This window comes from Vigna unguiculata, chromosome 10, assembly GCF_037176805.1.
Source record: "Vigna unguiculata cultivar grain cowpea cultivar isolate G323 ecotype 2 chromosome 10, ASM3717680v1, whole genome shotgun sequence".
In the NCBI taxonomy this organism is placed as follows: Eukaryota; Viridiplantae; Streptophyta; class Magnoliopsida; order Fabales; family Fabaceae; genus Vigna; species Vigna unguiculata.
Window position 1 is genome coordinate 22,250,996 of NC_140801.1, and position 15,860 is coordinate 22,266,855.

General features: G+C 29.0%; 1 long non-coding RNA gene across 1 annotated transcript; it reads left to right on the plus strand.

The window, feature by feature from the left end:
• Positions 1-3,024: 3,024 nt before the first annotated feature.
• LOC114171336 (uncharacterized) lies at positions 3,025-10,127 on the plus strand. The gene is made up of 7 exons (XR_014985274.1): positions 3,025-3,160; positions 3,303-3,446; positions 4,604-4,880; positions 5,050-5,122; positions 5,359-5,524; positions 5,617-5,804; positions 8,539-10,127. It is a non-coding gene; the product is annotated as an uncharacterized LOC114171336 (long non-coding RNA).
• The last annotated feature ends 5,733 nt before the right edge of the window (positions 10,128-15,860 follow it).

Genomic DNA, 15,860 nt, shown 5'->3' on the forward strand with positions numbered 1-15,860 from the left:
TATCCGTCCTAATACATTTTATTTTGGAATCAAATTGATTTTCAATTAAAGAAATAAAATTTTGAACATGTATTTTCACTTTGGATTTTGATTTCAATAAGACAATCCAAGCATAACTACTAAAATCAACCAAGATAGTTAAAAACTATTTTTCACCATGAATGGAGGCCTTAGAAAAAGGCCCCCAAATGTCCATGTGCACTATATCAAATTTTTTTGAAGCTCTACTATCACTAAGGCAATAAGGCAATTTTCTTTGTTTTGCAAAATGACAATGACAAATGTCACAATTTTCATTAATATGTTTTGGAATAAAAGGGAATTGTTCACATAACATATTTAATCGGTTTCCCGAGATATGTCCTAATCTATAATGCGAAAGGTTGGAGTTTGAGATGGTATTGGTAGCACTTTCATTAATGGAAGGTTTGTTTGTTGAAAGAACCTTGGCTTCTTTGTTGACTTATAGATGATAGAGACCTTATTGAAGATTAGCCAAACGAGAGAGTTGGGCCCTGTTACATCAGAAGAATTCTTTTGTTGTTGTGGTTGGAGCAGGGACATTAGGGTTTGATATTGGGCCTGGGTTAATGTTATGGGGCCTCCCTCCTTCTCGAAACTGTTGCCTCCCTCAGTTGGTTCGATCACAGCTGCATTGTTAATGGAGGAAGAGCTAAAGGCATCGCGATTGAACTTTGGCCTCCCTGGTTATCGAGGATGACTAGGGGGATAGCCATGCTTTCCCCAACACACGTCAATGGTATGTCCAGGACGGTGACAATAAGAGCATTTCTTAGTGGAGGCCCCTTTGAGAGCGGAAGAAGGACCAGAGCCACACCCTTTGCCGAAGAAAGAGTGATTAGCTGAATTCACAAAGGCGTTGGGTTCAGTAGGTGAAGATAAAACGAGTTGGCGTTCCTGCTGGACAACCATGGAGAAGACGCGGTTGATAGCAGGGAGAGGATCCGTCAAAAAGATTTGGGAACGCACAACAAAGAAGTGTTCATCCAGAACTTTGAGGAATCAGATTATGAAATCCTGTTGGTGGTAATTTTTGACAAGACACAAGCAAGAAGAAAAGGGTTTGTAGTTATTGAGTTCTTCCCAAAGGGTCTTCAATGCGATGTAGAACTCATAGACATGACGAGTTCCTTGAGTGGTTTCCTGATTGTAAAACAAATAAACTTCAAATTGGAGAAATATATAAAACTTCTTATTCCAATATTTTTTGTCAAACAAAAACTTTATAAAATGGAGACTAGTAAAGTAGTAAAATCATAATAATAATAATAAAGAAGGTGCATAATATAATCATAATAATAATAATAAATATATTCATATATTTATTTAAGGTATCGTTAAAAATATTTTATTTAATTAAAATGTAAAATATAAAAAATATCAACATATTTAAAAAATATATAAAGATAAAATATAAATTATAAATTATGAGTTATGAGATATGAATTACAAATTACAAATCGTAAATAATAATAAAAATAATAATATATTATATTTATTTAAGGTATCGTTAAAAATATTTTATTTAATTAAAATGTAAAATAAAAAATATATCAACATATTTTAAAAATATATAGATTAAAATAAAAATCCTACATCTCAAATAGTAATTATATATTCTTAAAAATTTATTATAATTTTTTTTTTTTGTGAAATTTCTTAAAAAACATATTAGTAGAAAAATATATTTATAAATTCATTTTAGCATAAAAAATTACTTGCGAATTTTTTTCAAGAAATAACTTATGAATTTAAAAAACGCAAGAAATTACCTATAGAATTGCGTTCTCGTGGTTCTCATGTGCAGGGTTCAATTGTTTTGGGGTTGTGACAGGTGACTCGCATTTCAAATCTGGTTTGTGACACAATAAGCAATTTCTGGCATGTTTAGGTTTGTGATTTCGAACTGGTTTTCTTTGGTGTTCCAATTTGTGTTGTATTGTGATGGGTGGCTTGTCATAGCGCAATGGCGCAATGGCATGGTGGACATGTGACATCCTATGATTAGTGCAGATTTTTGTGCGCAAGGATTATGACTATGCAACAAGATATGGTTCGAAAGATATATGAGTGTAGGATAGTGCCACGTGGCATTCCCTGGTTGGGCTGATTTATGAGTCTTAGAGGGGTGAAAATAGAAAAAAAAATAGAGATGTGAAATTTTATTGAAATTGAATAAAATTAAAATAAAATAGAATTTTATTGAAAAAAAAAACTAGAGTTACATTGATAAACTGAACGAAAATCGAAAGCAAAATAGTATTTAAACTTAAAATTATTTTATAATTTATTGAGTTAAATTTAATTAAAATTAAAGTTTAATTTATATTTTATTAGGTTAAAATAATATATGTAGTTATTTTTAATACCCGCAAGTTTTAAAAAATCTACTTGAAAAATCTAGTTGGTATCTGACACACGACTTGTTATCATCCTTACTTGCAACACAATTCTACCAACTTTCATTCATACCACGTTCTAACATCCCTAAAAATATCTACTATATTTCTAACTACATACACATATACTATATTTCTAACTACAGACACATAACTACGTATCTACTACAACCATTATTAATAACCATTATTTTCTAAATGCACTCCATTAATTATCATTACCAAAATCAAAATATTATGTTTGTTTCTTCTCCCATTAAATATACTATGAAACTCACCGACTAAATATGTTTGGTAAAATAATATAAAGGAAAATCATAACTATCTATTTGACACGGTAATAGTTAATTACAAAGTAGAGGTAATAATTCCTAACAGTCCAACGGTCACATCTTCTACCAACAATAAGATAAAACCTGTGCAAAGTTTGCAATAAATAGATTTATGTATAGTTTGAATATTTTATTAAAAAAAATAATGGGGTAAACTTATCAAAAGGCGTTAAGTTTGGTTGATCAGGCGCGAATTTCCCTAAATAACAAATGATGGAAAATTGCAAAGAGATGAAGAGTGTGGGAGACACTCAAGCAAGGCGCGTGTGGGATGGAGATGATGGTTTATTAGCACCTAACGGTTAGCATGCGGAATCCTCTTACAATCAATGACTCCCGTACGCACAAACACACCAACATCACTCTCTGTCTCTTTGTCTCTCCGATTCTCTGTTTTGGTCTCAAATGGTATCACACTCTTTCCCTCTTCTTTCCTCTCTCACTCACCTCACCACTAACGTTTTCTTGTTCCACTTCACATAACACAAGAACAATCCCTTACGGTGGCACCTTCTCTTTCCTTACTCTTTCAATCGAAATATTTATCCAGGCGGTTCCTCCGTCGGTCGCCGCCTCTCCGGCGTGCCCTACGTCGGCGACCTCCATTCTGGCGCGTCTCCGACAGCCACCTAATTGATGCATTCTGAGTTCAAGAGCCTTAAGTGTGTCCGCGTCTGCAAAGACTCCTCCACCGGTAAATCCCTCTGTTATGGTTAGGTCTATTTTGTTTGTCATCCTGTGCGTTTCGTCTCCATTCATGTTTTCTTCGTTTAGGTTTGACGCAATTGTGCTCCGTTTTCTTTTCTTGAAATCTTGATCTTCGTATATTTCTAACTTAATTAATTTCTTGTTATGACATTATATATAAACACGTTGCTTGAATGAAAGAGAACGATAAAGGTGTGTTGATCCAGATCTTTGAGATCGTGTTACTGAAATGGTGTTTGTCATAGCAATTCGTGCAATCAAAACTAAGAATCATACGTTGTTGAATGGAAAAATTATGAGAGTGATGTGGTCACGTCGCGATACTGATACGAGGAAGTAATCGTTAGGCACAGTGAGAGTGGCGGAGAAGAGGTGAGAGGGAGGAATGTCGATTCTTTGTTCACTTTTAATAATATAATATATATTAGAATTTTACAATGCCATATAGATTTTTTATTTCCTTAATCAATTACTGTTTAAATCAATTTATTTTTGTTATATTTAGTGATTTTATTTTATTTCGTAAAAAAACAATTATTATTTGAACTGATGTAACTGTTATTTTATTTTTTATTTTCATTTTCCTGTACTAAATTTTTCGTAGTTTAATTTTAATTTAATTTTATTTGTTTACAAAATATTCAATTAATGTTTGAACTAGTATATAATTATTATATTTTTTCTTTCTATTTTTCTGATAAATATTAATTTTTGTTTAACGATTCTGATTATTTTTCTATTAATATTGATAAAAAAATTTGTCACATCTGTAGGGTTGAGAGCTATATGTTTGAAGAAAAAATAAGTAAGATGAACTATAAGATGATATCATATTAAAAAAAAGGAATGAAATGAGATTGATCTGGAAAATGATTAATGAACATATAACACTAAAATGTAAATTTAAAAGTTGAAAATATTAATTACATTTATCATCTGGTTTTTATGAGTTTAATACTTCATTTTTGCATAGAATATCGTTAGTATTTTTCCCACGTCTCTTATATTTACCATTCATAATATAGTTTCGTAATAAATGTAAAAGCATTTAAAATTCCGATCGAGTTTCCACACCCATTCTACATCAAACACTATTTGTCTGCAATGCCTTAATTATGTTTAAGTTAATCTTATGTGACACAGGATTCATGTTTCATGGTAAACCACTGTATGTTGCCCTTGCTCAAAGGAAAGAGGATAGGAAAGCATAATTGCAGCACAGACAGCAAATAACAGTTTGACTTTCGACTACCATTATCCCTAGCGGATACGCTCATTATTATGCTGCTACTGGTGTTATTTCACATATGCCTCCTCGAGCTGGACTGATGTATCAACCTTTTGCGTTGAGGCCAGGATGGGGAGCTAATGGCTTTGCACCCCTGCTATATCATTTCAACAGCCATCTATTCCGCAATGAGTAAAAGCTTTGTTTTGGAACCCAAGAATTCTTCATGATTTTTTAGAATGCGTCAAGATCTTTTAGCATGAAGGAACTAAATTGCCACATTTGTTTTACTTGGAAAACTGGTCTTGTCTCGATGAAAGCTGCAATGACTAGAATACATATGTCTTTCTTTGTTTCACAGGTTTCTAACAATGATAAGCAGCGTAGGCAAAACAGGAAAATAGTCAGTCTGGTACTTATTTGCAATTCAGCAGGTTTGCCCTTTCTTTTTGTTTGTTTTGAGCTCCCTTTTTATGTTTACTTTCCTGTAGTAAATTTCATTTCAGGGAACATACTCGAAACAAATACAGTGGTGGCCTTTTTAGAAATTGAACTTGAGACCAGGATTAGTAAAATAATTTTTGTTTGTTTAGTTTTCAATATAAAACAATTGAAAATAGTTGGATCATGTGTTGGAAGTTCTCATTTCTCAAGTTTCTAACTTTTGAAGAGAACCATACAACATAACCAGTGGACGCCAGTGTGAATTGGAAAAAGGATTTGGTAGAGGGTCCCATGGGCCAGAAATGCTGCATAGCTTGCTTGCTGGGGCTGCTCCTGTGCAGCAAAAAGAGATACTCGGAGAGCATCTTTACATGCTTGTTCATGAACTAAAGGCATAACAATCTACTATTCTATTTTCCTTTTTGTTGTTGAAGGTTAAGTTTTTCAATTCTTATCGTGTGCTTACTGTGATATCTTTGAACAGCCTAGCATAGCAGCAAAAATAACAGGTATGCTTTGGAGATGGAAAATTGAGAACTGTTGGTTCTCCTCGAATCGTCGAAGGCTCTTCCAGCTAAGGTGGAAGAAGTTGTGGAAGTGCTTAAGAACACTAAGACCAAAGTATATGGACAGAACATACTTCGTTCAAATTATCTTTCAGCTCAAGTTGCAGTAAGCTAAACACTTTAACCTGATATTTGAGACATGAATTTTGACATCAATGATTACCTTAGCGTTTCTTCTACAATATATTTCCTCACAAAAAAACAAAATTACGTCTTCTAGGCTTAAGTTTGACAAAATTTGGAAGTGACGATAAGAATCATGGATAAGTTTGTTTTTCGGTTTTGATTACATGGATAAACTTCGATGAATCTTAGTTAATAATTTTTGTTTCCTATTCATATGCTATTTACACACATGTAGAATATATTCCGCACATGTAACCAATTTTTGGTAGCCCTGCACTCTACCACTTACCCAGTTCGTCTTGGACCTTGAACATTTCTATCGTGATCCTCTCTTGTAATAATTAGATATATACCATGATCAACTCCCTTGTGACATCCATACCCATAACCCTACCAAAACCCTGACCTCTAAATCCTTACCATAACCCTAACCCTTAAACCCTAACAATAAACTCCAAACACTAAATCCTAACACAAACCCTATCCCAAACCCAAATCTCTAACCACAAACCCTAACATAACCCCAACCTAACCTAACAATAACCACCCTAACCATAAACCTAAACTCTAACCCTAAACATAACACTAATAGTAAACCATAAACCTAACCTTAAACTTAAGCTTAAACTAAAGCCTAACTTTTCTATAATTTTGTGACCGATTTCATTAGAGTTATAATTTGATTCTAGATATATTAGGATTATATTAGATTTCTGCAGGTTTATTAAGAAGTAGTAACGAAAGATTATTATTGTCTCTGTATATCCCTTGCTTTTGTTTTTTTAACTCTTCTACTGTTTCTTTCTCTACATTGATAATCTTCTTCTGTTGCATTATGTGTAATTAATTATTCATTGATTAGATTATTTTTCCAATTATTTTCATTCTGCACTTTTTTGACAAACTTAACCAATTCTTTTATGCGTTTCCTTCTACCACTTTTCTCTTTTATTAACATGTCCTTACTCATTTTAGTGTACAAACGTTGCATTTTTCATTTGTTTTGATTTAATTTCATTTTTGTAGGTTTGACAACAAGTAATAGCAAATGATTGTTACCGCTTTTGTACCCACACTTTAATTTTTTTTTTCTAACTCTTATACTTTTCTTTTCTGCATTGATAATTTTAATCTATTGTAGTTTGTAATGAATTTTCATTGATTAGATTAATGTTGTAGTTATTTTCATTTCGCACTACCTTGTGTTTTGTAATCAAATTTGAAATTTAGTTTTTACAAACATAACTAGTTATGCTACAGGTTTACTTATACTAATTTTATCTTTTATTAACATCTCTTCTCACTTACTCTAATGTAGCAATGTTGCATTTTTCATCTGTTTTGGTTGAATTTTATTTCTGTAAATTCATTAATAAGTAGATGTGAAAGATTGTTACTACCTCTGTACATATCCCTTGCTTTTGTTTTTCTAATTCTTATACGGTTCTTTTCTCTCCATTGATAATATTTCATTCTGTTGTAATAGTTTGTGTAACTAAATTTTCATTAATTACATTATTGTTGTATTTATTTTAGTTTTGCATTATATTGTGTCATTTAATCGGATTTTAAAAACTTAAGTTTTTAAAAACTTAACCGACTTTTCCATTCAATTGCAATAGTTTGTATAATTAATTATTCATTGATTACATTATTGTTCCATTTATTTTAATTTTCCATTGTTTTTACAAATTTAACCAACTTTTCTATGCATTTTCTTCTGCTAATTTCATCTTATATTAACATCTTACTTACACCAAAGTACTAATGTTGAATTATCATTTGTTTTGGCTTAACTATGTTTCTGGAGGTTTGTTAAGAAGTAGTTGTCACATATTATCGTTGCCTCTCTACAACGATTGTGGTTTTGTTTTTCTAACTCTTCTACTTTATTTTTCTCTACATTTAATATTTTTCTTTGTTTTATGAGTACTGTATTTTCATTAATCAGATTATTGTTCAAGTTATTTTCATTTTGAATTATTTTTGTGTTATTTAATCAGATTTTAACTTTAGTTTATACAAACACAACCACTTTTGTTATGTGTTTCCTTTTACTACTTTTCTCTTTTATTAACAACTCCTTACTCACCCTAGTGAACTAACATTGCATTTTTTATCTACTTTGGCTTAATTACATTTTAGCATGTTTGTCAACAAGCAGTAGTAAAAGATTGTTATTGCTTTTATAAGACTACTTTCATTTTATTTTTTCTAACTCTTGTACTTTTATTTTCTCTGGTTTGATAATTTTGTTCTGTTACGATAGTTTGTGTAATTAATTTTCATTGATTACATCATTGTTCAATTCATTTTCCTTCGACACTATTTTGTTTCATTCAATTAGATTTTAACTTTAGTTTTTACTAAATTAATTAGTTTTTTGAAGTGTGTACTTCTACTAATTTTCTCTTCCAAGTGTGTTAACAAGAAGTGGTGAAAGATTGCTATTGTATATGTACATATGTCTTGTTTTTTTTTTCTAAGTCTTCTACTGTTCTTTTCTCTACATTTTGTTGCAATAATTTGTGTAATCAATTATTCGATGATGACATTATTGTTCCAGTTATTTTTATTCGGTACTATTTTACAAACTTAACCAATTTTCCATATGTTTCCTTCCGCTAATTTTCTCTTCTATTGACATCTCCTAATTTACACCAAAGTACTAACGTTACATTTTAATCTTTTTTGGCTTAATTATGTTTATGCAGGTTTGCTAAGAAGTAGTTGTCACACATTATTGGTGTCTCTCTACAAATGTTGTGGTTTTGTTTTTCTAACTCTTTTATTTATTCTTCTCTACTTTTGGTTAAATTATGTCTTTGGTCCCCATTTTCGTTCAAAAATATTGATTTGGACCTTCTATTTTTGTAAGTCTCAATTAGTTCCCTAATATCGAAATTTATCAATCATGCCATTGCTATTAAATTAGGTTAGTAAAGGAACAATGAATAGGCATGATTTTATCTCATTAAACAATGACCAGACAAATAAATTACTAATGTGCATTATTGTTTTTTGATAATTAACGTATATTAGAAATTACCTTCTCCTTTGGCTCTCAACTTATCAAACATCTTCATTGCCTCATAAATCTTCCTAGCTTTGCACAACTGATTAATAATAATCCCAATGGTCACAACACTGGCTTTATCCCCATCTCTTCCATTTCTGCCATTAGTTTATTCATTCACTGAGTGTGCCTCTCCCTTCCCAACCCAACTAAGAGAGCATTATAGGACATAACTTTAACCGCAATTGAACCACCCAATCTGCAAAACCTGCCATGCCACACCATTCTTTCAGTGCTGACACATCTTTGTTATCATTTAGGTTAGCTTAAACACATCAAGGAAAACCCCATGCTCACACATCATGGTAACCAACCCCTTAGATTCTTTATCAACAAGGCTTCTTCGGTGGCGCTTCTTCTTCCCAGTACTCTAAAAACAACTTCAGCCGTGAAATCATCATGAGGAATCAGAATCCTTTTCAAGCATTCAGTCAAGCACGAGGAGTGCATCATCAATGCAACCCTATTTAAAAATCCCCTTAGGTAATTCATTGCAAAGTCCAAAGCTTTTGGAAGAAGAGTGGAGCTCCTTGAACAAAAAGCAAATCGTGCACCATGGGAGATCGATACCACAATATCTACTCACTTGAACCTTGAACTGCAACGAAACCGCGATTCCATCTAACACGTTCGCATAGATGATCATATTCATCGAATACCTAAATATTTTATTATTCATTAATCCCCATTTCCCTTCAAAAAGAAAATCTCAATTTTGTAAAAGGCTAATGTATATTCCACCTTCTTAGAAAAATCGTAATTTGCAGTATATGTTAATTATTAAAAAAGAATAATCCACATCACTAATTTGATTTGCCTAATCACTGTTTAATTAGACAAAGCCATGTCTATTCACTGTCCCCTCAGTCGTTTAACCCAATTTTACAGAAAGGGAATGATTGATATCATTTCTTGAAAATATGGACCTAATTGAGGCTCATAAAAATAGAGAGACCAAATCCATTTTTTTGAACAAAAATTAGGACCAGAGATATATTTAATCTAATTATTTTCATATTTTATAAGGAGTAGTTAATTTTAATTAATTAGATTATTGTTCTAGTTATTTTCAATTTGCTCTATTTTGTGTCATTTAATCAAATTTTAAATTTAATTTTTACTAACATAACCTTTTTCCTATGTGTTCTCTTTTATTAATATCTTTTTACCCCCATTAGTGTACTAACATTTTATTTTCATCTGTTTTGGTTTAATTCCATTTCTGCAGGTTTGTCAACAAGTAGTAGTGAAAGATTGTTACTACTTTTGTATCAACATTTCAATTTTGTTTTGTCTAACTCTTATCCATTTCTTTTCTCTACATTAATAATTATGTTATGTTACATTAGTTTGTGTAATTAATTTTCCATTGATTATATTATTATTCTATTTATTTTGATTCAATTAGATTTCAACTTTAGTTTTTAGAAATTTAACTATTTTTCTATGTGATTCCTTCTACTAATCTTCTTTGTTATTCACATGTCCTTACTTCAGTGTACTAATATTTCGTTTTCATATGCTTTGTTTTAAAATGGTTTGTGGAGGTTTGTCAACAGGAAGTTTTCACACATTATTCATGCCTTTCTACAAACGTTTTAATTTTGTTTTTCTATCTCCTATATTCTACGGTTATATCTATTTTGATTTTTTTTCCTACTATAGTGTGTGTTTAATTTTCATTGATTAATATTGGGTTTTGGTATTTTTCATTTTGCATTATGTTTGTTTATTTAATGAGATTTGAAGTTTAATTTTTACAAACATAAGTAGTTGTGCTATGTGTTTTATTTTATTAATATCTTCTTACCCACTTTAGTGAACTAACATTTGATTTTCATATGTTTTTTTGTTTAATTCCATTTCTACAGGTTTGTCAACAAGTAGTAGTGAAAGATCGTTACTACTTTGGTATCAACATTTCAACATCATTTTTCTAACTGTTATACATTTTTTTTCTCTACATTGATAATTATGTTATGTTATATTAGTTTGTGTAATTAATTTTTCATTGATTATATTATTGTTCTATTTACTTTCATTATGCACTATTTTGTTTCATTCAATTAGATTTGAAATTTAGTTTTTACAAATTTAACTAGTTTTTCTATGTGTTTCCTTCTACTAATCTTCTTTGTTATTCACATCTCCTTAATTCAGTGTACTAATATTTCATTTTCATATGGTTTGTTTTAATACTGTTTGTGCAGGGTTGTCAACAGGAAGTTGTCACACATTACTCATGCCTTTCTATAGACGTTTTGGTTTTGTTTTTCTATCGCCTATACTCTATCGTTTTGTCTATTTTGATAATTTTTTTTCTATTATAGTGTTTGTTTAATTTTCATTGATTAGATTTTGGTTTTTGTAATTTTCATTTTGCATTATGTTTGTTTATTTAATCAGATTTGAAGTTTAATTTTTACAAACATAACCAGTTGTGCTATATATTCTGTTTTATTAATATCTTCTTACCCACTCTAGTGTACTAAGATTTGTGTTTCATCTGTTTCTGTTTAATTCCATTTCTACAGGTTTGTCAACAACTAGTAGTGAAAGATTGTTATGACATTGGTATCAACATTTCAATATCATTTTTCTAATTCTTATACATTTCTTTTTTGTACATTGATAATTATGTTATGTTGCACTAGTTTGTGTAATTAATTTTCCATTGATTATATTATTGTTCTATTTACTTTCATTATGCACTATTTTGTTTCATTTAACTAGATTTCAAATTTAGTTTTTACAAATTTAACTAGTTTTTCTATGTGTTTCCTTCTACTAATCTTTGTTATTCACATCTTCTAACTTTAGTGTAGTAATATTTCATTTTTATATGTTTTGTTTTAATACTGTTTGTGCAGGTTTGTCAACAGGAAGTTGTCACACATTACTCACGCCTCTCTATAGACGTTTTGGTTTTGTTTTTCTATCTTCTATATTCTACCGTTATGTCTATTTTCATAATTTTTTTCTGTTATAATGTGTTTAATTTTTATTGATTAGATTTTGGCTTTCCTCATTTTCATTTTGCATTATGTTTGTTTATTTAATCAGATTTGAAATTTAATTTTTACAAACATAACTAGTTATGTTATGTGTTCTGTTTTATTAATATCTTCTTACCCACTCTAGTGTACTAATATTTGATTTTCTTCTGTTTTTGTTTAATTTCATTTCTACAGGTTTGTCAACCAGTAGTAGTGAAAGATTGTTACTACTTTGGTATCAACATTTCAATATCATTTTTCTAACTCTTATACATTTCTTTTGCCTACATTGATAATTTTGTTATGTTATATTAGTTTGTGTAATTAAGTTTCCATTCATAATATTATTGTTCTTTTTACTTTCATTATGCACTATTTTGTTTCATTCAATTAGATTTCAAATTTAGTTTTTACAAATTTAACTAATTTTTCTATGTCTTTCCTTCTACTAATCTTCTTTGCTATCCACATCTCCTTACTTCAATGTACTAATATTTCATTTTCATATGTATTGTTTTCATACTGTTTGTGCAAGTTGTTCAACAGGAAGTTGTCATACATTATTCATGCCTCTCTATTGACGTTTTAGTTTTGTTTTCCTATCTTTTATATTCTACCGTTATGTTTATTTTGATTTTTTTTCTATTATAGTGTGTGTTTAATTTTCATTTATTAGATTTTGGTTTTGGTAATTTGCATTTTGCATTATGTTTGTTTATTTAATCAGATTTTAAGTTTAATTTTTACAAACATAACCAATTGTGCAATGTGTTCTCTTTTATTAATATCTTCTTACCTACTCTAAGGTACTAACATTTGATTTTCATATGTTTTTGTTTAATTCTATTTGTACAGGTTTGTCAACAAGTAGTAATGAAAGATTGTTACTATTTCAGTATCAACATCTTTATCATTTTTCTAACTCTTATACATTTCTTTTCTCCACATTTATAATTATGTTATGTTATGTTAGTTTGTGTAATTAATTTTCAATTGATTATATTATTGTTCTATTTACTTTGATCATGCACTATTTTGTTTAATTCAATTAGATTTCAAATTTAGTTTTTACAAATATAACTAGTTGTTCTATGTGTTTCCTTTTACTAATCTTCTTTGTTTTTAACCTCTCCTTACTTAAGTGTACTAATATTTCATTTTCATATGTTTTGTTTTAATACTGATTGTGCAGGTTTGTCAACAGAACATTGTCACACATTATTCATGACTCTTTATAGACGTTTTAGTTTTGTTTTTCTATCTCCTATATTCTACCGTTATGTCTATTTTGATATTTTATTATATTATAGTGTGTGTTTAATTTTCATTGATTAGATTTTGATTTTTATCATTTTTATTTTGCATTATGTTTGTTTATTTAATCAGATTTGAAGTTTAATTTTTACAAACATAACCAGTTTTGCTATGTGTTCTCTTTTATTAATATCTTCTTACCTACTCTAGTGAACTAACATTTGATTTTCATTTGTTATTGTTTAATTCCAATTCTACAGGTTTGTCAACAAGTAGTAGTGAAAGATTATTACTACTTTTGTATCAACATTTCAATTTCACTTTTCTAACTCTTATACATTTGTTTTCTCTACATTCATAATTATGTTATATTACATTTGTTTGTGTAATTAATTTTCCATTGAATATATTATGGTTCTATTTATTTTCATTATGCACTATTTTGTTTCATTCAATTAGATTTCTCATTTAGTTTTTACAAATTTAACTAGTTTTTTTATGTGTTTCGTTCTAGTAATCTTATTTTTTATTCACATCTCCTTACTTCAGTGTACTAATATTTCATTTTCATATGTTTTGTTTTAATACTGTTTGTGCAGGTTTGTGAACAGGACATTGTCACACATTATTCATGCCTCTTTATAGACATTTTGGTTTTGTTTCTCTATCTCCTATATTCTACTATTATGCCTATTTTGATAATTTTTTCTATTATAGTGTGAGTCTAATTTTCATTGATTAGATTTTTGTTTTGGTAATTTTCATTTTGCATTATGTTTGTTTATTTAATCAGTTTTGAAGTTCAATTTTTACAAACATAACTAGTTGTGCTATATGTTCTATTTTATTAATATCTTCTTACCCACTCTAGTGAACTAACATTTGATTTTCATATGTTTTTTTTAATTCCATTTCTACAGGTTTGTCAACAAGTAGTAGTGAAAGATTGTTACTACTTTTGTATCAACATTTCAATATCATTTTTCTAACTCTTATACATTTCTTTTCTATACATTGACAATTATGTTATGTTATTTTAGTATGTGTAATTAATTTTAAATTGATTATATTATTGTTCTATTTACTTTTATTATGCACTATTTTGTTTCATTCAATTTGATTTCAAATTTAGTTTTTACAAATTTAACTAGTTTTTCTATGTATTTCCTTCTACTAATCTTCTTTGTTATTCACATCTCCTTACTTTAGTGTACTAATATTTCATTTTCCTATGTTTTGTTTTAATACTGTTTGTGCAGGTTTGTGAACAGGACATTGTCACACATTATTCATGCCTCTTTATAGACATTTTGGTTTTGTTTCTCTATCTCCTATATTCTACTATTATGTCTATTTTGATATTTTCTTCTATTATAGTATGTTTTTAATTTTCATTGATTAGATTTTAGTTTTGGTAATTTTCATTTTGCATTATGTTTGTTTTTTTAATGAGATTTGAAGTTTAATTTTTATAAGCATAACGAGTTTTGGTATGTGTTCTCTTTTATTAATATCTTCTTACCCATTCTAGTGTAATAACATTTGATTTTCATCTATTTTTGTCTAATTCCATTTTTACAGGTTTGTCTACAAGTAGTAGTGAAAGATTGTTACTACTTTTGTATCAACATTTCTATTTCATTTTTCTAACTCTCATACATTTCTTTTCTCTACATTGATAATTATGTTATGTTATATTAGGTTGTGTAATTATTTTTCAATTGATTATATTATTGTTCTATTTACTTTCATTATCCACTATTTTGTTTAATTCAATTAGATTTCAAATTTAGTTTTTACAAATATAACTAGTTTTTCTATGTGTTTTCATCTACTAATCCTTCAGTGTACTAATACTTCATTTTCATATGTTTTGTTTTAATACTGTTTGTGCAGGCTGGTCAACAGGAAGTTGTCACACATTCCTCTCTATAGACGTTTTGGTTTTGTTGTTCTATCTCTTATTTTCTACCGTTATGTCTATTTGATAATTTTTTTCAGTTGTAGTGTGTGTTTATTTTTCATTGATGACATTTTGGTTTTAGTAATTTTCATTTTGCATTTTTTTTTTGTTTATTTAATTAGATTTGATGTTTAATTTTTACAAATATAACCAGTTTGCTATGTGTTCTCTTTTATTAATATCTTCTTACCCACTCTAGTGTATTAATATTTGATTTTCATTTATTTTTGTTTGTTTCCATTTCTACATGTTTCTAAAGAAGTAGGAGTTAAAGATTGTTACTACTTTTGTATCAAAATTTCATTATCATTTTTCTAACTCTTATGGATTTCTTTTTTCTTCATTGATGTTATGTTACATTAATTTGTGTAATTAATTTTCCATTAATTATAATATTGTTCTATTTACTTTCATTATGCACTATTTTGTTTCATTAAATTAGAATTCAAATTTAGTTTTTAAAAATTTATCTAATTTTTCTATGTGTTTCTTTCTAATAATCTTCTTTGCTATTCACATCTCCTTAATTCAATGTACTAATATTTCATTTTCATATGGTTTGTTTTAATACTGTTTCTGCAGGGTTGTCAATAGGAAGTTGTCACACATTACTCATGTCTCTCTATAGACGTTTTGGTTTTGTTTTTCTACCGCCTATATTCTACCGTTAGGTCTATTTTGATAATTTTTTTTCTATTATAGTGTGTGTTTAATTTTCATTGATTAGATTTTGGTTTTCGTAATTTT